The 26,766-nt window shown below is 43.2% G+C and overlaps 1 protein-coding gene across 1 annotated transcript in view; it reads right to left on the reverse strand.

The window, feature by feature from the left end:
• Positions 1-26,766, reverse strand: part of LOC310787772 (voltage-gated potassium channel KCNC1-like) — a gene marked incomplete at its 3' end in the record, with an annotated part of 162,222 nt that overhangs the window by 10,642 nt on the left and 124,814 nt on the right. The window lies entirely within an intron of this gene.

A 26,766-nucleotide genomic window follows, 5' to 3' on the forward strand; every position in this document is an offset into this window, starting at 1 on the left:
ACCCACCATCTCCTAAGGACCTGGCCATTCAACAATGTGTGTGTGTGTGTGTGTGTGTGTGTGTGTGTGTGTGTGTGTGTGTGTGTGTGTGTGTGCGTGTGTGTGTGTGTGTGTGCGCATGTGCAAGTGTGTTATAATGCAAGAACGTCAAAGCCTCTATGGTGAAGTGTCTTGTGATGTTTATATATCATTTTTCAAAACTGTGTGTGTGTGTGTGTGTGTGTGTGTGTGTGTGTGTGTGTGTGTGGGTGTGTGTGTGTGTGTGGGGGGGGGGGGGGGTTGCAATGCTGGTATGTAATTCTGAAATGAATGAAAAATGTGTACATTATTATGCTCCGTGTGTGTGTGTGTGTGTGTGTGTGTGTGTGTGTGTGTGCATTTGTGTACATGTTTATTGCATAACAGCACACATTCTCCTCTATTCAAATAATTGTGTTCGCAATGTCAACTCTTGTAAGCGCAGCAATCAATCGGCAGTCCTGTGGCTCTTAGCAGATTGGGACACAGGCACGCATGCACACACACACACACACACACACACACGCACACACACACACGCACGGACGCACATGCACGCACGCACACACACGCACGCACACACACGCGTGCGCACGCACGCACGCACACGCACGCACACACAAACACACACACACACACGTACGCACACACACACTCACGCACACACACACACACACACACACACACACACACACACACACACACACACACACATGCTGAGCAGCGACAGTCAGGGTTAGATTGACTGGCATCAATAGCCTACAGTAGTGTGGTGGTTGTCTTGCAGTAATAACATGGTTGTCAGCTTGGGGCAGCAGAGGCACACAGTAGCCTGTAATAACATGGTTGTCAGCTTGGGGCAGCAGAGGCACACAGTAGCCTGTAATAACACGGTTGTCAGCTTGGGGCAGCAGAGGCACACAGTAGCCTGTAATAACACGGTTGTCAGCTTGGGGCAGCAGAGGCACACAGTAGCCTGTAATAACACGGTTGTCAGCTTGGGGCAGCAGAGGCACACAGTAGCCTGTAATAACACGGTTGTCAGCTTGGGGCAGCAGAGGCACAATCTCTGCTCAACACTCCAATTTTTTATGAAAATTGATCATCTAAAATGAAACAACCTGCAAATTGAAAAATATTCTTTGCGTGAACTGTTCACAGCTCTGCATTATGCAGCCTGTGATGGGGAGTTTCTAGTAGGCATGCTTTCCTTTTAAAAGGTTGAGGGCCTTAAGAGCTTTATTGGTGAGTTGACAGCAGAGAGATGCGACAGAACGAGGGGGATCCCAGGCTGGATTGGGGCCCTGGATGCCTCGCACCTTTGATGTATTCCCTACCCTGCTGCTGCACTATTGCTCCCCGAGTTCCCTACCTGAGTTCCCTACCCGAGTTCCCTACCTCCCTACCTACTGTACCCCACAAGATCATTCAGTTGGCTTGCAAGGTTCTATTTCTGCAGCACACGTGCACAAACACACACACAATGATGTTGCCGGTATTACCAGCATATTTCATATGTTCTCCCAATGCGTCGGACACTCGATTGACCTAAAGATCGACCAGTCTGCTGCTGTTTAAAGCTGTGTTACATTAGGTTACCATGACAACTAATGCTGCTTGCTGCTTTGCATTCTGGGGCCGTAAAACCGTTGCTGCTGAAAAACCAGGTGGGAGTCACTTCATTCACAACGCAACGAAAGAACGACAAAAAAAAGATTGCAAAACACAAGACTAAAAAGAAGAGTGAAATAGTATCAGCCTTCCAGCTTCCCAGAAGCACGGTTCCACGCCGATGTGAAGTGATGGCTGCTGATTTGAAGGACATAGCAGCACACTGTAAGTGTTTAGCTCCAGCTAACGTTAGCCTCAGCCATACAGCACACTGTGAGTGTTTAGCTCCAGCTAACGTTAGCCTCAGCCATACAGCACACTGTGAGTGTTTAGCTCCAGCTAACGTTAGCCTCAGCCATACAGCACACTGTGAGTGTTTAGCTCCAGCTAACGTTAGCCTCAGCCATACAACACACTGTGAGTGTTTAGCTCCAGCTAACGTTAGCCTCAGCCATACAACACACTGTGAGTGTTTAGCTCCAGCTAACGTTAGCCTCAGCCATACAGCACACTGTGAGTGTTTAGCTCCAGCTAACGTTAGCCTCCGCCATACAGCACACTGTGAGTGTTTAGCTCCAGCTAACGTTAGCCTCAGCCATACATTATGGTGTTCAAAGACATGACAGCGAACGAGGAGCTATGAACACCGTTACCGATGAAAGAACACACTCGGGGCGAGGACATTTTTCAGACATTTCAAAAAACTTTATTGACAAAAGCCATCTCCCAATGTATAACTTAGTGTCCATCACCCACTGACAGTGCGCAACTGGTTTCATTGCCAAATGCAAGGAAGCGGACGATGCATTTCCTAACTGACTTCCAACTATCACTGCATAATAATAAGGTAGGAACCACAAGCATCAAACAGCCTGAGATCTACTGAAATGTTTTGTCCTGGGGAGGCTCTGTGCAGTAAGGTACCTGTTTCTATTTTTCATGTATTTACAGGGGGGGGGGGGGGGGGAGGAGGAGGAGTCAGATCATGTTGAGCTGGTCACCTTAAAAGTAGCTCACAAGGCCTACGCCCTATGCCATAGAGATTCAACGTCATCCTACAGCTACTAAACTACCGTAAATCCTCTAATATTGGCCGGGGGCATTTATTTACTAAACCGTAAGCGTAGAGAGTACCGGGCCTTTACTAGAGGCAGATTTATATTAGAGACATGCCTTTATTTCTTCAAATTTAAAATCTCATGGACATAATCCCTTGAGTGCCCCAGCCTTGAGTGTGTCTCACTCTATAGCAGGCTGTACTTGTTACTAAGTCCACACAAAACTGCGAGAGTTCACAACTTTAACACCACATATCAGACGCTTGAGCTACTTCTGCTCTCACTCACAAAGTCAAAATAGAAGCGGTGATGTCTAGTTTTTGAGATATTGTTTGTTTCGCACAACCACTGACCTAAAAAATACGGACAGAGCTATCCCATTGATTTTGGGCTCCCGTTTGGAGTTGATTCGTTGGTCGTCGCCATCTTGATTTTCCGTCAGCAGAGTGGGAGGGAATGGTTTGAGTCCTTCCGCACCTCACGTGAGATGGGGGTTTCCCAGAGCCGCAGCTCCGCCTGCTATTTGGTCTGTGATCGGCAAGCTGCGCGATCATTGGACACGCGACCTGTCAATCACCCCCTTTTCTATCGTCTATTTTACTCTAAACGGGCGAGTTTAGAGTATAATGACCCCCCTACAGTTGTTATGAAAATGTGAAATTAGCTATATAGACCAAAACCATGTTAAGGACCAGGCTGTAAAGCTGCTTAATTACTGTTACAAAGTGGGGCATTTTAACAGGGCCGATGGGACTTCTGAGCCCTGCATTAAGTGGCCATTCGATGAATTACAGCTTAAACAAAGACTTCCGCATCTTCCTGGGAAAGGGGCAGAGCTTTGCCCACTGGGCATTAAAACACATGGCAGTAAAATGACATGCACCTTTATCCAGAGTCACCTATAATACAGTCATTGTTGCAGCAGAGGACGTCTAATCGGTCATCTATCATATTATTCTGCAAGACTGCAAGTTTGCTGCATATGTATGACCTTTCTCAGTCAAGATGTAATGGGACACTATTCTACATCCTATCCTATATCCTATATATCCATATCCTATATCCTATATCCTATACCCGGTACGGCAAAAGACAAACGATAGGCTAACCACTGAGTCACAGCTTCTTGCCTTGTGAGTACATCGCTATATTTATCCCCCAAAAGAATCCTGTGGTCTTCTGTGTTGAAGCCTGGTAGTGTTTTCCCTGCAGCAAGCAGTTTAGCTCAGAGGAATGCTAGTGGAGAGGCCAGGTCACCTACAGTATGCAAGTCTATAGTCCTGATAAACTGACTGTTTACCAAGAATATATATATATATATATATGTATATATATATATATATATATATATATATATATATATATATATATATATATATATATATATATATATATATATATGCTAATTAATCAAGAAATTAACATGGTAGAAATGTACACACTCAGATCCCATTCAAACCATATTATTAAATTGTTCAATGTAAAAAAACGAGTTTGCATTTTGTAAGCCTGTCATCAGGTTAGCCATGTTGATTTTTGCATACTACTCTAGGCTATATGGCTGTCTCTACTGTCAACAGACTGCTAACCTGGTAAGAATAACTGAGTACAATCATTAAGACAGCAGGTTGGCTGTACTGTGCAGGTACTGTACAGTACAGCCAAACACCAGACCAGTATACCAGATGGCCCATGTATGTCTACATTCGTTTGAAAAGGATTGACCAGGTGAATCCAGGTGACAGTATTATTTACCCTGCATTGATGTCAACTGTTAAAGAGTAACATAATCTGTGGAGGAACACCTAAAGGTCAAAGGTTACTGAAATTTCCATCTGTTATTGGCTGATATTTGGTGGCGGGTGATGTCACCACCTGTTGTACGTACTACATAGAAGGTGACATCATCCAGCACCAAAGATCAACCAATAACAGATGGCCATTTCAGTAGCATGCTTTCTTTTTACCATTAGATGTCAGCGTTTACACAGATTTGGGTTGGGGTTTAATTCCTCTTTAAACACCAAAACATGCAAAAGAGAAAACATGATCTTTGTCTCATATTGTAACAAAGTAAACGTCTGTTCTTCATCAGATAATGACATGCAATTCAAGGGTATACATATGACTGTAGGTGGGCGTATACCAAGCTGCTCTGTTTAGCACAAAAGCTAACGTTGACAAGTTGCATAAGCAGATGACAATGCAACACCACTGTATGTGAAGTACTGCTGTTGTGAAGTCTGTTGCACGTGTCAGACTTGGCACTATTTCAATTTCAATTTTGAAAAAGGGTGGCAGGCACTGATTCAACTCTTGTCCAAAATGTAATTATTTGATAACCAAGCATTTGACCTAGATCAATATTTCAAAATATAATTGTAAAATTTAGGCTTAGGCGAATCCATCTTGTTGAAAATGGCCCATTTAAATGAATGGTGGATAGACTGCCATGTGAGATCGGGGAAAAAAACAAAACAAAACACAACACAAAAGTTTTGACATCTGGCGGATAGTGAGCGGTCTAGCTACAGAGATATATACTTCATAGTGTAAAGATGCCGAAACTTGCTTCAAATCTATTTCAGAAGATTCAAAGTTCTGCTTGTTTACCCTAATAACGGTTTAATAAAGCTAATCTCTACAGGTAGAGCTCTCTTGGAGACCAGATGGCAAACTGAAGTAGGCCTAGATAAAGTTTGTGGCAATTTTTGCATTTAGCATTTGAGCCTTCATGCAGACAGAAGATTGGTCACAGATCTGTTTAGAAAAGGATTCCAAGCCACATTTAAACACAAGTGCCAATACAACCAAGAATGAAAGAATGGAATCTGATGTTATCAAGCTATTAACCATTAAATCCCCTTCGAGTGTCTCCCTGTATATTTAAATGTGACTTGTGACAAGATAAACTACTTTATGTACCCTGTGATTTTAGCACATCATTCTAATTTGGGAAAACAAAGATTTGTGTTACTTTTCAACACAACATAGGTGACACACTCTAAAAGGGTGTGTTGACAAGTGACACAAATGTGTGTTGTCCCAGACTAGACACATTCAAAATGATACCTTATGTTTAAAGAGCGCAGGTATAAATGGTGTGTAGATTTGAAGCCAGATGCTGTTTTGCACAGAATAGAGTTATAGTCAGGCTATACAAATAATCCTCAGATGCAGAAATAATCTCATTGGTTGAGGTAAATCTCGATGGGTGGAGCCAACAACACCACACCAGTGAGAAATATGAGAGGTAAGAGAGGACGAAGCCGATGTAGAGTGCCAAAGTCTCGCCATTGTGAGATTTCCCATGGGTAAGTGAACTCTCCACTAATTTCCCAATAGACGTTTCTTAAAAGAATAGAGTTTTAAGTGGATAAACCAAGCAATTCAGCTATATTCAGAATACATCTTATTATAAGGATTTTACAAAACGTCTATGGGGACATGAATGGGGAATTAAATCCTATGCCGAACCTGAGTTTGGCACTTTATTGTGAGGACTAGAGTATGCCTACTGAAATAATGCGATGAGACATACAAGTTATCTAGGTTAGCTATAGCCTAGCTATGGTCAATTCAAACTAGCCATACTAGCTATAGGCTATAGCTATCTAGGTAAACAAGTTAGCTAGCTGCTGACCTTCCGATATCATGAATGAATGAAAAAACAAGTCATTGCCTTTTATATTTTGTATTTTATATTTTCACTACAGCTTTCCTTGCCTTTGAAGCTTGCCAGATAGTAGCCCCAGATAGTGGGACTCAGCCTACTTCTCATGCTGTCCCAAACAAACACCTGTCTCAGCCTACCTTTTCAATTTAACCCATTGATACCTGATGCAGCATTTGCGTGTATATCCCTCATTTGTGTGTGTATCCCTTTAAGACCGCAAACCGCTTGACGCGGTTCGCGGTCTTAAAGGGATACACACACAAATGCTGCATCAGGTATCAATGGGTTAAAATGGTCATTGTACAGCGCCCTCTCTGCTGTGGCTATAGTACCGCAGGGATGATGTATTTTTGTAGGCCAGCTCAGAAGTCCCTGCACTTCCGGTTCTTTCCTCTCAAAATCATTCCATGGGATCTTTGTATGGGGATTTTGGTTAAATAATAATAACTTTTTTTAAGCATGATTTTCAGAAAACACTTCAAAAGTCATAAAAGTGGTCCCCACTAATCTGGGGCTAGCCAGTTAGCTACAGTACCTTGCGCTGTGGTTATTTGGCTCCACCCATTGTGGTTTTAGATGATATTATTTGTGTCTACAGAGCAGCTAGCACTGCCTCTGATAAAAGTTTGCACAACTAAAACTCTGTCTGCTTTGCAATTTGTAAAAAAAAAAAAAAACATCATCTCTTGTCAAAGCCAATGCAAAAAGGTATATTTTCTAGGGATGGGCGGGAGTACTCCATAACGTCAGTACTCGAGTAACGTTTCAGCTGTTCGGGTACTCGCCCCACCCTTTAAAAATAGTACGCACGCCTCGTCACGTGGATCTGGTGATACAGGCAGCATGGCGCCGTATAAGTAATGTTTGGAGGTAGCGACCAAAAACGACGAAACAATTTGGCATGGAGAAAGGGCTGCGTGGAGCACCTTTTATGAGGAGAGATAAATGGACGGACCATGAATAAGGTGATGTGACGTTAGCTTAACAGCTGTTAGCCTACCTTAGTACCTCCGGTGGTCAGCCGGTTATTTAACAGCTGTTAGCCTACCTCAGTACCTCCGGTGGTCAGCCGGTTAGCTCTACCTCAGTACCTCCGGTGGTCAGCCGGTTAGCTCTACCTCAGTACCTCCGGTGGTCAGCCGGTTATTTAACAGCTGTTAGCCTACCTCAGTACCTCCGGTGGTCAGCCGGTTAGCGCTTCGTTCGACAAGCAGACAAAAGTGGAACAAGCGATGGCTCAGATATTCCCAATACATGTCCGGTATAATCCATATTGCTTTATGATCACTGTTACAGTAACGTAAACCCACCGATTACAACGTCTGGTGTTCTGCCAAAAAGTGAAAACTGCAAACAAGTGGTTACGTTAGTTGCTAAATATTGATCGCCAAGAAGCGATTGTCTCCCAAAAAGTGATTATTTCCCCATATTTCTTGTGGTTAACGTATGTGAATCGACAGTCCAGTCAGTAAACTAGTTCAAAGTTTTGAATGAGTTTTATCGGGCATGCATTATGGAGAAACGTGCGTCTGTCTTGTTGCGTCTCATTTAATGGGAGCATTATCTCCAGCCACCATTTTCGTGACGAGCTGCAAAAACTTCTCTGCCCTGACGACATCACAATGGTGTCTGTTAATAGACACATGCACGCTCCTCCATAATGCGAGCCCAATAAAACTCATTCAAACTTCATGGCGATAACACTATTGTCTGCTCGAAAGAAGCGCTAACCAGCCAACCACCACCGGAGTTACTGAGGTAGGCTAACAGCTGCTAAGCTAACGTTAGATCAACTTGTTCCAGGCAGCGCTTCCTCCATGCCAGAATGCTAATGATATGTGTGAACATCCCTGCACATCAGATTACCCCTGCTCTGTCATTACCATAATGCAAAATGAACTGCTTAACATAGCCAAACTTTGAATCTGCTTTTTATACGCAGACACCCCCACCCCCCACCCTGACTACCCGGTTACTCGTTCATAATAGAAGGAGAGTACTCGAGTATTTAAATTACTTAAAATGCCCATCCCTATCTTCTCCTATGCAAGCGACGCTAGCAGTGTAGCAGTTAGCTGTGCTGTGCTGGTGGCTTGTAGTAAGTTACATACCTCAGATCAGTCAGACTTTAGTAACATAACGCAGTGTAGCAGTGTGGCTGTTAGCTGTGCTGTGCTGGTGGCTTGTAGTAAGTTACATACCTCAGATCAGTCAGACTTTAGTAACATAACGCAGTGTAGCAGTGTGGCTGTTAGCTGTGCTGAGCTGGTGGCTTGTAGTAAGTTACATACCTCAGATCAGTCAGACTTTAGTAACACAACACAGTGTAGCAGTTAACTGTGCTGGTGGCTTGTAGTAAGTTACAAACCTCAGATCAGTCAGACTTTAGTAACACAACGCAGTGTAGCAGTGTAGCGGTTAGCTGTGCTATGCTGGTGGCTTGTAGTAAGTTACATACCTCAGATCAGTCAGACTTTAGTAACACAACGCAGTGTAGCAGTGTAGCAGTTAGCTGTGCTGTGCTGGTGGCTTGTAGTAAGTTACATACCTCAGATCAGTCAGACTTTAGTAACACAACGCAGTGTAGCAGTGTAGCAGTTCGCTGTGCTGTGCTGGTGGCTTGTAGTAATTTACATACCTCAGATCAGTCAGACTTTAGTAACATAACACAGTGTAGCAGTGTAGCAGTTAGCTGTGCTGTGCTGGTGGCTTGTAGTAAGTTACATACCTCAGATCAGACTTTAGTAACACAACGCAGGGGGAGAGACTGGGGGTAGTAATAGCCTGGGGATGGGATGGACACAGCAATGTTAGAATGTGATGGGTAGACATGAGGGAGGAGGAGGAAGGGGAAAGCAGGGGAAAGGAGAGGAAGAGGAGGGAGAGTGGAGCACAGGTAGGAGTGATTGACAGGTAGGAGTGATTGACAGGTAGGAGTGATTGACCTGTTTCAAAGAGACACATTTGAGACACTTGAGACCGTTTTCATGCTATATAAAAAAAAAATACAACCACAATAATGAAACCAAAACGCAGCAAAAATAGCATAGCCTAACTTATTTCAAATTGAACATAAAATGAAAGTGCTGAAACTAAAAATGGACAGTTTAAGATAAGGACAACAGGAAATTAAATGCTTGGGGACATGATGTCCACTTATGCTTACTAAAGCATTTGTGATGAAAACATGTTTGGCATATTGTATTAAAAGTGACAGTACTGCATTTAATGTCTTTTGGCAAAACTACACATTTATATTTACATTTAACTACAAACATGGCCAGTCACAGAGTAATTGGTAAAGCAGGAAGTAAAGCAGGTGTGACCAATTACATTGATGAGAGCCATGGGACTGGAACACCAAATGGAATGGAACCATCATTAATGGTATCGGTTACACCTGGTTCACTTCCTGCTTTACCACCTCAAAATGCTTGCTGTGAAATGGGTCTATTGCACCACTACTGGTGCTCCAGTATACAGTAGCAGTAACTACAGTATGTCAGAGTAAGTGTCCTATAGAAATCATCCATGAAAATACAACTTTAAGAAGAAGGGTTTCTAAAATGACATATCTTAATCTGTGTGTGTGTGTGTGTGTGTGTGTGTGTGTGTGTGTGTGTGTGTGTGTGTGTGTGTGTGTGTGTGTGTGTGTGTGTGTGGGAGGGGGGGGGTATATAATAAAGTAAAATAAAATAAAATAAATCTTTAAATACTCAGTTGCTACAAATACAGGTGATTCTTTCATTAATTTTTGTTTTGTTTGATAAACTAGCTAATTAAATAATTGTTTGCAAATTGAATTTAACTTTCATGCCAGAAATAATTTATCTGCGATCTCATTTTGAGCCAAAACTGGATTCACAAGGTTTCCACAGGACACCGGTCATGGTGAGATTAGAGGGATATGATTGAGGATAGAAAATGGAGACATGGTGAGAGAGGGGGCAGGGTGGAGGGTGGGAGGAGAGGAGGGGGACATAGGACAGTGAGAGAAAGATAAGTGGTTTTGGTTGAGGAAGGGGACACAGGGGGACAGTGAGAGAAAGAGAAGTGGTTTTGGTTGAGGAAGGGGACACAGGGGGACAGTGAGAGAAAGGGGAGTGGTTTGGTTGAGGAAGGGGACACAGTGAGAGACATGGGAGTGGTCTGGGGGACACAAGAAGTGGTTTGATTTGAGGAAGGGGACACAGGAAGTGGGATGGGTTGAGGAAGGGGACACAGGAAGTGGTCTGGGTTGAGGAAGGGGACACAGGAAGTGGTCTGGGTTGAGGAAGGGGACACAGGAAATGGTCTGGGTTGAGGAAGGGGACACAGGAAGTGGTCTGGGTTGAGGAAGGGGACACAGGAAATGGTCTGGGTTGAGGAAGGGGACACAGGAAATGGTCTGGGTTGAGGAAGGGGAGACAGGGGAGGACGACAAAGGGCAAATATTATCCCAACAACAAATCTACATGCAGGAAAGTGTTTAGAAGTGAGTAGAAATGCTGCATGTATGCTCATAAAACACACATTAACTCATGTGATCTTACTATATTATTATATCTTATATTACTAATTTTATTTCTTTCAAATGACATGTAGATTTGTGATGCTAAAGAATGAATATTTGCATCAAACATGGACATTTGCAAATTTAACATGACAACACAACACAACACAACACACCTACATACATACATACATACATACATACATACATACATACATACATACATGCATGCATGCATACATACATACATACATACATACATACATACATACATACTACATACATACATACATACATACATACATACATACATACATACACACATGTAAAGTATATGTATGTGACATAGCTAATTCACAACTGAAAAAGGAAGAGAAGGAGAGGCAAGAGGTCTGCCACTGCCAGACATATGTACGCACACACAGTTACTTTATCAGAGGAGAAATCAGACATATGTACGCACACACAGTTACTTTATCAGAGGAGAAAGGTTGAATATTTAAGAAGAAAAAAACAGAAGAAAAGACAACACAGTGACAGTGGCCATTACTGAGATGAAGACATGGAAGAGAGAGAAAGAGAGAGAGGGGGGAGAGTTAAGCGGAAGAGATCTGAGAACAAAACGGACACTGCCTGCCTTGTCGCTATGTCATATGAACACAGACGCACATGAAGGAAAACAGTATGAAGACACAAAATGCACGCACGCACACACACACACGCACGCACGCACGCACACACACACACACACACACACACACACACACACACACACACACACACACACAAACACACCCACACACACACACACACACACACACACACATTCCACTCCGACATACACACACACACACACATTCCACTCCGACATAGATGGAGAGACAGGCATGCAGAACACCTACATGGCAGAGTTAGGCTGTACCTGACTGAATCGATGATGCAGTGATTGCATGGATTAGCTGATTAATAACATCAGAATCAGACTGTACCGAAGATGCAGTGATTAATTAGCTGATTAATAATATCAGAACCAGACTGTACCTGACTGAATCGATGATGCAGCGATTAATTAGCTGATTAATAATATCAAAACCAGACTGTACCTGACTGAATGGATGATGCAGTGATTAATTAGCTGATTAATAATATCAGAACCAGACTGTACCTGACTGAATGGATGATGCAGTGATTAATTAGCTGATTAATAATATCAGAACCAGACTGTACCTGACTGAATCGATGATGCAGCGATTAATTAGCTGATTAATAATATCAGAACCAGACTACCTGACTGAATGGATGATGCAGCGATTAATTAGCTGATTAATAACATCAGAATCTGACTGAATGGATGATGCAGCGATGAATTAGCTGATTGATAATATCGGAATCAGAAATACTTTATTGAACCCAGAGGGGAAATTGTGAAATGCTGCAATTGCTCACATTCAAGTAGGGAAGTATACATAAGGAATGAGCATAGAGCAACTATGAGAAGAATATAAATAAGACTGTAAAATATGTAAAATAAAAAAATATGTAAAGTGCATTGTCCTACAATATATATCAAGAGTACTATAGCATAATAAAGTGATGAATGATGTAAGATATGTACATAATACTATAATATATAGCAGTGTGAATAAGTAGGCTATTGTATTATTAAAGTGCAAAAAGTAAGTTGCATTTAGTAGTACATTGCGCATAAGGTACAGTGTGAATAATTATTGGACATTGATTATTGCACAAATTGCAGTATTTGATCATTATTGCACATTGGGTTATTGCACAAATTGCGGTATTGCACAGTTAAGATGCACATTATAAAATATGGGTTATGAAGTTGCTGATGGGTGAAATAAGTCAAAATAAATAATAGCTAATAAGAAAATAAGAAGAATAAATAATACCTTAGAGTTAGAGCTTAGGTTATAGGGTAATATTTCATTGTATGGAAAAGATGAAAAAGTTCTACAATAAGAACATATCTACTGTAGCAAAGCAACTGCTGTTAATGATACTAGCCACTACTAACACTAGCTTCTATTTGCTAACTTTACTAACACTAGCTTCTACTAGCTAACTTTACTAACACTAGCTTCTACTAGCTATTTTTTTTACTAACACTAGCTTCTTCTAGCTAACTTTATTAACACTAGCTTCTACTAGCTATTTTTTATTAACACTAGCTTCTACTAGCTATTTTTTTTTACTAACACTAGCTTCTATTTGTTAACTTTACGAACACTAGCTTCTACTAGCTAACTTTATGAACACTAGCTTCTACTAGCTAACTTTACTAACACTAGCTTCTACTAGCTATTTTTTACTAACACTATCTTCTACTAGCTAACTTTATTAACACTAGCTTCTACTAGCTATTTTTGACTAACACTAGCTTCTATTTGCTAACTTTACGAACACTAGCTTCTACTAGCTAACTTTACGAACACTAGCTTCTACTAGCTAACTTTACTAACACTAGCTTCTACTATCTATTTTTTACTAACACTAGCTTCTACTACCTAACTTTACTAACACTAGCTTCTACTAGCTAACTTTACTAGCTATTTTTTTTTACTAACACTAGCTTCTACTAGCTAACTTTACTAACACTAGCTAGCTATTTTTTTTATTAACACTAGCTTCTACTAGCTAACTTTACTAACACTAGCTTCTAGTAGCTATTTTTCACTAACACTAGCTTCTACTAGCTAACTTTACTAACACTAGCTTCTACTAGCTATTTTTTACTAACACTAGCTTCTACTAGCTAACTTTACTAACACTAGCTTATACTAGCTATTTTTTTATTAACACTAGCTTCTACTAGCTAACTTTACTAACACTAGCTTCTACTAGCTATTTTTTTTACTAACACTAGCTTCTACTAGCTAACTTTACTAACACTAGCTTCTAGTAGCTATTTTTTTATTAACACTAGCTTCTACTAGCTAACTTTACTAACACTAGCTTCTACTAGCTATTTTTTTATTAACACTAGCTTCTACTAGCTAACTTTACTAACACTAGCTTCTACTAGCTATTTTTTTTTAGTAACACTAGCTTCTACTAGCTTTTTTTTTATTAACACTAGCTTCTACTAGCTAACTTGACTAACACTAGCTTCTACTAGCTATTTTTTATTAACACTAGCTTCTACTAGCTAACTTTACTAACACTAGCTTCTACTAGCTAACTTTCAGTCTTCTATTGTCATACAGCCTTTGCAATTCATATAGAAGCAACTGTTAGTAAAAGCTAGTAGTTCTAGGTCAACATTAACAGTGGCTGCTTTGCTTATAAAAGAAGAAGAAAAAAAGCTTGCTGGTTACTGAGTTAGCTAACAACGCCAACACCCCAGGTTAGTTTTTTGGAGGAAAGACTAAGGCAAGACAGTTTCTCAGTAGGAATACATTTGGTAAGAGATCTACCTTAACAAACTACTTAATTACAGCAGTATTGTTTTGGACCTAAACCCGTCCCACACCATACTGTAACAATCTTTTTCAGGTGTCTCTTCTTCTAGCCTGAATGAGTTATATTTAGGCATGGCTGGGGCACAGGGTGAGTGTGGAGGAGATGTGTACAGCAGCATCCTGGGCATCACCTTGTCCCTTACCAGGTTCTATCTGGGGGACAGGTCAGGTTCCGTCTCTGGTTCTCTGCTCCCGTGCTCCAGATAGGGACACAGGACCTGTGAGGGGTTCCTGTTCCATTCAGTCAACTTGTTGCCTGTCTGGTCACGTTCTGATCAAGTTAAGTTAAGTTAAGTTAAGTTATCCTTTATTTATCCCCATGGGGAAATTCATCCTCTGCATTTGACCCATCCTCTACTAGGAACCTTCCTAGAGCTAGGAGCAGTGGGCAGCCACAGTGCAGCGCGCGGGGACCAACTCCAGTTCTTTTGCCAGTGCCTTGGTCAGGGGCACTGACAGGAGTATTAACCCTAACATACAGTACATGTCTTTTGGTGGTGGGAGGAAAGCGGAGCACCCGGAGGAAACCCACACAAACACGGGGAGAACATGCAAACTCCACACAGAAAGGACCTGGGACGGACCGGGGTTCGAACCCGGGACCTTCTTGCTGTGAGGCAACAGTGCTAACCACTGATCCACCGTGTCGTCATCAGAGGGCTCTGTGTTCATCATTCACGTTCACGAGACCTTCTCTTCCCTTGTCCTAGTCCCTTTGGCAACTTGGGCCCTTGTACCTCCAGTAGGCAAAGAGCAGGGGGCGTTATGGTTTTCGCCCTCCCTGTGTGACTTCCTGTTACGGCTGACTTGTTACACTGTCAGCCATCTTGTGCGGTGACAGTGTCGTTGGATGCTGTGGTCGCAGCAGGGGGATACTAATCGGTGCTATCGCCTCTGTTGGCAATTACTAGCACACCAGAGGGCGACAGATGCTGGGAATATATAATGTAGGTTATGTCATTGTAACCAAAGTTATATGACGAGCATCAGAGCCCTCTGATCTTTGGGCCTGTCGTTCCTCTCCCATATCAGTCAGCTGAATTGACCGATGAGAGGGCCGGGCCTTAGTCTTATATACGGACAGGTATCACCGTATTGATTGAAGTGCATTTTGAGTCAGTGGTTGGTACGAGCCAACCAGAGGGCCCTGATGGTGGTCATATAACTTTGGATATACTGATATAACCTACGTGCTGCTGTGTCATAAATGATCAATTTACTCTTTCCTTGATCGACTCAACCTGACCTCCTGACCTTGATGTGGATCTCGATCGTTGTCGTGGCAACGCTCACAAAATATGAAAGACTGCGAGCATGATCTTATAGGTCTCAGGGGTTTCTGACCACCAATAACAATCCAATTCTATGCAAAGGTAAAGACGAAACAAAGGGGGGTTGGATAATGGACAAAAGTGTGTTGTGCAAGAAACTCAAAATCTAAAGAGAAAGAGTGAGTGTGTGAATGAGAAAGAGTGTGTATTATTGCTATTGTGTGTTAGGAAGACCAAGGGAGGGAGGGAGGGAGGGAGAGAGAGAGAGAGAGAGAGAGAGAGAGAGAGAGAGAGAGAGAGAGAGAGAGAGAGAGAGAGAGAGAGAGAGAGACCACCCCACTGTTATGGTGCAGTATATCTCTTTACATCAATGAGCCTCTAAGTGAGACTCAGGATTCACTTCAGTCCAATGGTTTCTCTCTGTCAATGGAGAGAATCAATGACATTTCTACTGAGAGACAGAGAGAGAGAGAGAGAGAGAGAGAGAGAGAGAGACAGAAAGAGAGAAGAGACAGACGCAGAAAGGACAGACAGGGTGGGAGACGAGACGCACAGAGAATGAAAGACAAAGTGATTAATTGAACACTTCATTCTCTTCTTCGACCGGCTCGCTTTCGCCGACAAAGTTTGCGAGTGAAAGAGGAGATGGCCGGGCAGAGTATCATAATGCAGAGTGCATCTGCTGCCTTTCAAAACCAATGCGGTTAGAGGAGGGGGGGGGGGAGGGGGGGGGCGGGGTGCAGTGTGCAGTGTTGGCCTCTGAGGGCGCTAGCAGCACTGCACCAATGCTCACTCTATACTGTAGCTACCTCTGCAGTTTTTGTTCCTGAAGGAGAGGAGGCAGTCCTCTCCTCTGTGCCTTCACTGTAAGCGGCAGTACACGTCCCTTCATTGAGACAGTATAGCTTAACAGGCTACACAGCTTAACACAGCAGTGGAATCTGACCCCAGGCCAGCAGGGGGGGGGGGGGGGGGGGGGGGGGTAAATTGGGGTGGGGGGGGGACTCTGACATCATCTGTGGCCTCATCTTTTCTGCATCTGTGCAGTCATACAAAGGAAAAGTGCTTTTCATCATTCTGTGTTCTGTTCAGCCTTCAAAAGATTGGAACTGTATTCCTGTGCAACGGCGGGGCCATTTGAAGGTCAGAAATGTGAACATCGATGACTATTAAGTATTAATACATTCTTTTTGATTTATTTTCTTTCTTTCTTTATACAGGGGGAGTCTCGCTCTCCCCTCGCTCAGGAGCGCCTTGTTCACATTCACACAAACGTTCACACCTGGAAGCTGACCAGTACAACCACAGTCTGATCTGCTGGCCACTGAGCAGATCTACTGACCAGTACAACCACAATCTGATCTGCTGGCCACTGAGCAGCTCCACTGGAGCGGTTGGGGTTAAGGGCCTTGCTCAAGGGCACCTCAGTGGTGGTAATGAGGGAGGGGCAAGCGCTGCTTTTTCCATTCCCGACTCAGATTTATCCCGTCAGTCCTGTGGGGATTGAACAGACGACCTTCAGGTCACAAGCTCGTTTCTCTAACCACAATGTTTGCCTAGTTTTACATGCATGTTCATTACAGGAGAAGCCCTTTTAACACCTAACCAGGGACTGCAGATGGGTTTTAACACCTAACCAGGGACTGCAGATGGGTTTTAACACCTAACCAGGGACTGCAGATGGGTTTTAACACCTAACCAGGGACTGCAGATGGGCCTCTTTAGCCCTATTCGCACGGGACTAGTATAAAGTCCACGTCACTTCCTGCTTCAGCATGCATACAGTACCAAGGGATTTCATCCGGCATTTTATTTTCCTAAGACATTTTGTGAAATGCTTATAAAAAAAAGATTACTTGGTCAAACCAAGCGATTCAGCTATATTTAGAATCAGGAGAGACCATAGAACCATAGAACATTCACTCAGACTTAAAAACAAATAAAAACCCATCGAAAAAATATTTTCTTTAAATCCGCATTTGTTTTTACATTTTGGTCCTAGTGAAATGTTCTGTGGTCTCTCCTGTTTCTATAGCTATAACATTACCGTTTGGTTTGAATAAGTACTACTTTTTTACAAGCATTTTACGAAATGCCTATGGGAAAATAAATGGCGGATTAAACATCTCTGGTACAGTGCTGAAGCAGGAAGTAACGTCAACTTTGGCTCTCTATTACCTGGGACCTCATGTGATTTTAGAGATTATCCTCGACGTCTGTGTTTCTGACTTTAACAAAGCATGGCAAACATGTCGGTGTTCTTTGCCATAACTGATCTTCTCTGGTGGTCAACCTGGTTAATGAAGAAATAGTGTAGCTGAATGTGAGTATCAGTCGAGACTGTGACTTGACTTCCAGATTCAGATCTTCATCGGCATCTCAGTTATTTGCTGCCACCTGAGTTCGATTGGCTTCATTCACACTGAGTAAAAAATGGTTCAAATAAGCATGCCTGGTGTGAACGTGGCCTGAAATACACTAATATAGTGTCCAGAGGAAGTGCTTCTGCATGACACTGCCTCATCTTAGAGAAACAGGAGATAGGCTCCTCTGGTATAGTTGAGTTTGTCCAACCAGTCGTACCAATTGGTTTTACTGGACGGCTAGCAAAAGGTGCTGTATATAAATATGAATCAATTAGCCTTGGCCCAAAATGCTTTGCTGCACCAGAATGATCTCCTCCACTGTTTCCGTAGCAACAGCAGGGAGATAAGGAAGGGAGAAAGAGAGAGAGAGAGAGAGAGAGAGAGAGAGGTGAGGAGATGGCGGGATAGTGATCAAAGGATTAGTGAAGCACAACTTAAGGTGAATAAAATAAACATGAAATACAGAAATAAAAGGCCAAAAATGACATATGAAACCAAAGATAGTAATTTTAATGGAGTAACAAAGTATTTAAAACATACTTAGAACAGATCAGCACATTGTCAACACCAATGTACACACACTTCCATTACGGATAGATAGATAGATAGATAGATAGATGGATAGATAGATAGATGAATAGGTAGATAGATAGATAGATAGATAGATAGATAGATGAATAGGTAGATAGATAGATAGATAGATGGATAGATAGATAGATGACAGACAAATAGACAGACACTGTATATCAAAGTAAAGAAAGATATGAAGAGAAAGAAAGTGTGAGCCGGACAGACGTACAGAGAAAGGCAGAAAGAGAGAGAAAGTATAGTCCTATAACTAAAGGTCAAAGGTCAAAGCATTGCATTTCATAAAGTAAAATCATGACCAAGGCGCAATCCACAGGAATCCCTCTGGCAGGGTTAGGGTTAGGCGAGGGGCGAAGCCAATGATGAAGAGCACGAATGATGAAGAGCACCACGCCCAAAATTCGCCATTAAAAGTTTTGTTGTTGTTTTTTTACAATGCTATCATTTTTCTGTTTTATCTTTGCAGAGCAGAATTGCCAGCTTGCGCCCCTGTAGCTCCACCCCTGTAGCTCCGCCCCTGCCCTATAGCTGCCCTATAGCTGCACATACAAAAGAACAAGCACCAGTAAAAGACAGAAGGAGTAGAGAAGAGGAAAAAGGAGCACCAGGAGAAAGAGGAGCATTACAAATGCAACGCGGTCCATTCAGAATGCCTCCTACACGCTCGCGTCTCTCATTCCTCCACAACACATGGATCTGATCATGTTCCATTAGTGACAGCCGTGACGTGAAGATCTGTCAGACTGCGGCATGGTCGCCATAATGTCAACGTGGAGGGAGGAAGGAGAGAGGAGAGTCGCAAGAAACGATTGGAAGAGAGCCCCGGTCGGTGGCACTTTAAAAGCAAAAGCCTGGCGGCCATTTTGAAGTGGGGCCAGCATGCAGCAGACCTGGCGACGACTGGCTGTGAGGTGCGCTTGATTTGTCCTGCCAAGACACTTGACCAGCCACAAATGCAGGAACGCGTGAAACTCGTGAGAAACGATCAATGAAGGGCACCTTTTTTTTCCTTTTGCTTTCAATGTGGCTTAAGTCCATGGCACTTAAGTCCATGGCACACGCCAATCGTTAAGTCCATGGCACGCCACACATCAAAAACATCCAACAACTGCCAACTTGTTGGACAATGATTGATGGACGTGGCCACGGGCTAAAGGATTGAACGGGTCCAATCTGACCAAAAACATCTCCAAACAAGGACATACAGCCATGGCACACCAAAACAAACGTGTGTGTTGGTGGTAGAACGTTTGATCGGTGTGCCATGGACTTTAGGAGCTCATCCAAGTCTGCTGTGCAGCGGGTTTGAAGCTTTTAGAGTGCAGAAGGAGGAAGCTAAGAGGCTGCTGCAGCACAGCAAACACTGCCACCGCTATGCTAGAGTCACCACAGCCCCGACCACAGTTGCTGTTCCAGTTACTTACCTGCTTATGTGTGCATGTTTGTTGTTCATGACTCACTTGTTTTAAAGCCCAAACCCAAATGTGTGCTGAAGCCTGACAGTATGGGACAGTACGGGGCTAAACTGGCCATCTGCTATTGGCTGGTCTTTGGTACCAAAGGTGATGTCACCACCTGTTGGAACTCAAAAATGAGTTCTAAAACCCAGAAATGAGTTTGCATGGGTTCCCTCATCTTGAAGTCAATGGGATTTTTGCATTGGGGATTTTGGTTAGATGCCTGAAATAAGGTCTGTGGTTAACACAAGTATTATGAAACTGAGACAATTGGGTTCAAAAGATCATCTTCACACATGAACAGCACTTTTATGATTGTTGGAGCCAGGGAACCCACGGCGATGCTAACATCCAGGTTGGCCGACAAAAACACGTCATCCCTGCGTACTCTATTGGAGGTGACATCAAAGACCAGCCTATAGCGGATGGCTAGTTCAGTACCCTACTTTTCACCAGTAGGTGTCAGGCTTCACCACAGGTTTGGGATTGGGGTTTTGTTACTGTTTAATGAATGCGTCGGATCAGATCTTTGCCTGTTCCTGCCTGCCTGCCTGTCTGTCTATCTGTTGGTCTGTCAAAAAGAAAAAGCTCCGTCTCCTTGGTGTTTTTAACATATTGAACTCTCTATAAAGCATAGCTGTCACGCTGACTAGAGCAGACCTTCGAAGCAGTACAGCAGTCAGTGTTGCAGCCCAGCCGGATAGAGAGAGAGAGAGAGTCAGACCCAGCTCCACTAGATAGAGAGAGAGAGAGTCAGACCCAGCTCCACTAGATAGAGAGAGAGAGAGTCAGACCCAGCTCAACTAGATAGAGAGAGAGAGAGTCAGACCCAGCTCAACTAGATAGAGAGAGAGAGAGTCAGACCCAGGTCAACTAGATAGATAGAGAGAGAGTCAGACCCAGCTCCACTAGATAGAGAGAGAGTCAGACCCAGCTCCACTAGATAGAGAGAGAGAGTCAGACCCAGCTCCACTAGATAGAGAGAGAGTCAGACCCAGCTCAACTAGATAGAGAGAGAGTCAGACCCAGCTCAACTAGATAGAGAGAGAGTCAGACCCAGCTCAACTAGATAGAGAGAGAGAGAGTCAGACCCAGCTCAACTAGATAGAGAGAGAGAGTCAGACCCAGCTCCACTAGATAGAGAGAGAGAGAGTCAGACCCAGCTCCACTAGATAGAGAGAGAGTCAGACCCAGCTCCACTAGAAAATAAATAGTTTTCATTTGAAAGTGCAATGGGGAAAGTTTGAAGCCCTCGCTGCCCACCGAGATGGACAGACTTTAGCACTTTTGGTGCGATTCAATTTGCCAAACTGCTCCCTGAGGGATCCAATCAATCCAGGAAACGTAATGTGTCGCACTTTTCCATCGGAGCCAAGTCCGCTTTCAGCACTGCTGTGCTCTCCACGGGCTGCGCTGCAAAAACTGATCTGAGCTCAGTTCCAGAGGAGAAGACAGAGAAACCGACCCACCAACCAATCAGCAACCAGCTCTCACTGGACCGGCGGGCAACAAGCCAGCCAGTGCGCAGCAGCCGCTTTCACTCTGGCACAAGCACGTTTCATTGAATTCCCCCTTTGTTTTATATTTGTATTCTTTTCTTTTCTCTTATATTTGTATTATTTTCATTTGTCTCTTCATTCATTTTTCCATTCTTTCCTTTTGCTGAAGATTTTTTTTTTTTTTTAATAGAAGCAATCCCATTCAGATTTGGAGAGAAAATGTCATTGCCACATCAAATACTTGCAAACTTGTCTTTTAATGCTAATCATATGCAAATGATTGATCTGAATAGGGCATTATAAGCCCTTCCTACACTGCTAACCAAGGCAGTGGTAGTTTTGTCCACACGTAAAACATGGTATGGACAGACCCAGTGCTGGCTCCCAGAAAGCAGTCTGGAGCTAAAGACCTCCTCAGCCCATTGACTTGACAATGACACCGGGATGAATTTGGAACCAAAGTGCTTTCGGGGGTTTGGGCGGGGGGGAACGACACCGGTGTGCGTTTGGTTTGTGGCGCCCCCTATCTGTAAGTACCAGAGTGAGAAGAGACCGGGTGAGAGGAGCAGAAGGAGGAGGAAGAGGAGGAGCAGGAGGAGGGGAAGACAGCTACACAAGAAAGAAAGAACAGAAGGACGGACGAACAGACAACAAAACAAAACAAAACAAAAAACACAACAAATAGAGAGACAGACAGACAGACAGATGGACAGTGTAACACAGAGCAACAAGAGCAAACGTACAAACGCATGACACGACACAACCTGGGGAAGGAGACAACAACACAACGACAACAACACAACAACAGCAACAGCACGCGTCAGACATGGGAGCTTGTACATTAGACCTGCTGTGACCCCCCGTGAGCAGGGTTGCCAGAGAGGAACACAACAAGCAACTGTTGGCTGCTTGTTTCCCTCACGAGATCTGGCAACCCTGCTCATGAGCCCCGCCCCCTGGTGGTTCCAACATGAGTGTAGAGGGCAGGCATATCACACACGCACGCACGCACGCTCGCGCGCACACACACACACACACACACACACACACACACACACACACACACACACGCACGCACGCTCGCACACGCACACACATACAAATATGTGCATGTAGTCACACATGTTTTGCTTTCAGTGTCTTTAAACTTGCTTGCTACAGTAAGTGAAATGTTGCTAAAAGAAAGAAGAAACGCTGTAACAGGACTTCATGCTCAACTGAACAAATACACAATATTCTCAGCTAATTCTTCCACTAGCCTAATGTACTGTATAGTACACCAGGGTGGGAATTTGACCTTGGCAGCAGTGCCCTGCTACCAGCCTGTTACCAGCTACCAGCCTGTTACCAGCCTGTTACCAGCTACCAGCCTGTTACCAGCCTGCTACCTGCTACCAGCCTGTTACCAGCCTGTTACCTGCTACCAGCCTGTTACCAGCCTGCTACCTGCTACCAGCCTGTTACCAGCCTGCTACTGTCAGTTGCTTTAAAAGCATCAGTGGTCTCAGTTTCATGTGTGATTGTCTCAGTTTAACATTTAGCATTTCAGAAAAATCCCTCTTCACCATGTCAATAGAGAACCTAACCAAAATATTGTGTGTGCGTGTGTGTGTGTGTGTGTGTGTGTGTGTGTGTGTGTGAGTGTGTGTGTGTGTGTGAAAGAAAGAGAGAGAGAGAGAGAGGGAGAGAGAGAGAGAGAGAGAGAGAGAGAGAGAGAGAGAGATATAATGAACTAACCGATAGGGAAGTAATCATGATGACTTGAGTGCTTGGGTCAACTGTTTGGTATGGGCAGAACACACACACACGCACACGCACACGCACACGCACACGCACACGCACACGCACACGCACACACACACACACACACACGCACACGCACACGCAAACCATGCATATGCCCCCCACCCTACACACAGCTAAAATTCACCATATGCTGAACCACAGTTAAAAGCTTTTAACAAGCAACTGGCATGCACTTTTAAACATTCAACGTGTGTGTGTGTGTGTGTGTGTGTGTGTGTGTGTGTGTGTGTGTGTGTGTGCACTGTGCACGTGTGTGTGCGTGTGTGTGTGTGCACTGTGCACGTGTGTGTGCGTGTGTGTGTGTGTGTGTTTGTGTGCGCGCACGCACGTGTGTGTGTGTGTGCGTGTGTGTGTGTGTCAATAAGGCAGAATATAAGATGTATTTGATGTGTGAAGTTTGTTGCTGTTGTTTGTGGGGGAGGGAGGGTTAGGCTTTCTTTGTTTGTTCTGACTGTTCCCTCTGCCTTCTGCACTGTACTGTATACCTCAGTATGATGCTGACTGTTCCCTCTGTCTATGGTTTGATCCAGGAGGAGGCGGAGTTAGCATTGAGATCCTGCTCTAGCAGAGGCCCCTCGGGCTTGAACCACTCCTCTCCCAGGGGGGGAAGCCGAACTGATGGACGCTGACCCTTCTGGTGTGTGTGTGTGTGTGTGTGTGTGGTGTGTGTGTCAGAGTGTGTAGAGAGAATGTGTAGAGGTGTGCAGAGGAGTGTATAATGGGGTTAAGGGTGAAAGGTCGGGGGTGACATTTCAGTGTTAAGGGTGGGGGTGTTTCAAAATGGCGGGGCAGGCAACACCATGGCGAGGAGTTGGAGGAGAAGAAGAGGTGGACAAAAACACAAAATGGGGGTGGAAGAGAGAGAGAGAGAGAGAGAGAGCATGAATCAATGAATGAGAGCATTGATAGCAAATTGAGAAAACTAGAGATGGAGGTAGACATAGAGAGAGAGAGGGATGGAGAGGGAGAGAGAGCAAAGGCATGGAGAAGCAGAGACAGCCTGATATGACAGTCATCTGATCTGTCTTTTCTGTCCAATCAGATTCAGCTCACTGCACTTTTGAAGAGCTCCATTCCAAAACAACATATATATTCATATATATATATATATATATATATATATATATATATATATATATATATATATATATATATATATATAAACACAGGATACCGCATACATTGTTCTCAATATTAATATAACACGATATGGTTCATGTGTGCTAAATCACGTCAATTCAATTTTATTTATATCATGCCAAATCATAACATAAGTTATCTGGAGACACTTTACAAATAGACCAGGCTCTGTATTTTAAAATGTAATCTGATTATAATCAAATTAATGTTCATCTCATTGAACTGAATGATAATGTTAGGTGTAATGTCAAACAAACCTGTTGACATTTGAGTTTTTAAGTAAAAATGTGCTTCTTGTCATCATTAATTTAGACACTAGAAATGTCTAACAATAATTAATTAAAAGATCTTCATATTATGACAATATGATTCCACTGAAAGACAGATGACAATATTGAATTATCGCTCTGCCCTATGTGGAAAATGGAAATATATCTGTTCATTCACTGGTTGCTTATGAGCTGTGTTAGAGTAGAGTCAACACATAGCACAATGCTTATGAGCTGTGTTAGAGTAGAGTCAACACCAGGGGCGGTTCTAGGCCTTTTTTCTCAGTCTCAGCCCACCCCAATTTTTTTTTCTTTTTTCTCCAAATCCATGGTGGTCATTAGTAGTAGTTTCTGTTAAAATTATCTTTATTTATTATTTATTTTTGCTTTAAAACTATTTTTTAATTTTCTGCTTAAAGTTCATGAAAAAAAGTGGCATTCTTGTTTTTTCCCACAATAATTTCATAATACCATTTGTAATGCCACCGTTGTAGTGTTGTTCAAAATTAAAGTACATTTTCTCAGATTTATTGGTGTCTTTCTAGTCACACAATTTAATATCAGTGTTTCCCATACACTGATCTATTTGTGGTGGTACACCCTACATAGATTTTGACCCCCACAAATACTGCCACATATTAATTTCAACTAGTTGACTGCAAACTCCTGCTTTAGTGCTTACAGTATATTATTATCTTGTCGGAATATTATTCCAGCCAATAAGTTAGGAAGTTCCCTTTTGATTTAATTTTACTTTTGTTTTGCCTACAAAGCAAAATGTTACTTTACTTGAAACTCCCCTGAAGTGATTTTGGTATTATTTATGGAAGCATAATTCTACCATATAGTAACCTGTATGCAGAATATATATAGTATATATAGGGAAACAATTATTTTTTCATCGCTGTAAAACCACAGAACGGTAAAGAAGATATTGATGTGTGTAGTTCTTCATAGATCTAGTCTCTTCATTTTGATCTCAAAGTGCGCCAGTTTGATCCATTTTTACTTGAAACTGTACAAAATTTTCTTCCGGGGGGGCATGCCCCCGGATCCCCCTAGGGGTTCAGTGGTCCATGACCTTTGGGTGGGCTGAGTCCACCCAAAGCCCTGATGCTAAAACCGCCCCTGGTCAACACACAGCACAATGCTTATGAGCTGTGTTAGAGTAGAGTCAACACACAGCACAATGCAGCAGCAGCCTCTGCAGCAGCACTGCAGTACATGAAGAGGGGGACTTCTACACGCTGAAGTCAATAAGCGGAATCGTCACGTTCAATATCAATGCTATCGATCGGCCATTGATATTTGTGATCCGTGACATGAGGCGGTTCCTAATGTCTTCTGGTCTAAAGGGGGGGCGGGGCCTGCGCTGATGCTGAGCTGTCACTCACTCATAATGATTGATGGGGCGGAATATGATGAGAGGGGGAGAGAGAGAAAGGAGACGTACGTGTGTGTGTGTGTGTGTGTGTGTGTGTGTGTGTGTGTGTGTGTGTGTGTGTGAGTGTGTGTGTGTGTGTGTGTGTGGGGGGGGGGGGTCTTTAGATTTTACTTAGTTTAAAATATCCATCAAGCTTTTTCTTTGAAACTTACTTTGAAATAGATAAATTAGATATGGTGTGTGTGTGTGTGTGTGTGTGTGTGTGTGTGTGTGAGTGTGTGTGTGTGTGTGTGTGTGTGTGTGAGTGTGTGTGTGTGTGTGTGTGTGTGTGTAGATATGCCGTTAGATCAAGCTTTTTCTTTCATACTTTTATTTTGAAATCAAGATTCTTTAGTGACATGCTGACTGCATGTGTGTGTGTGTGTGCATGCTGTCTGTATGGGTGTGTGTGTGTGTGTGTGTGTGTGTGTGTGTGTGTGTATGCATGCTGTCTGTATGTGTGTGTGTGTGTGTGTGTGTGTGTGTGTGTGTGTGTGTGTGTGTGTGTGTGCGCGCGCACGCACGCGTGCCAACTGTATGGGTGTGTGTATACACAAACATGCATAGGTATTTTTCTTTCAGTTGCATCTGTGCATGTCTGAGTGTATCTGTG

The sequence above is a fragment of the Poromitra crassiceps genome, assembly GCF_964638095.1.
Source record: "Poromitra crassiceps genome assembly, chromosome: 13".
Lineage (NCBI taxonomy): Eukaryota > Metazoa > Chordata > Actinopteri > Beryciformes > Melamphaidae > Poromitra > Poromitra crassiceps.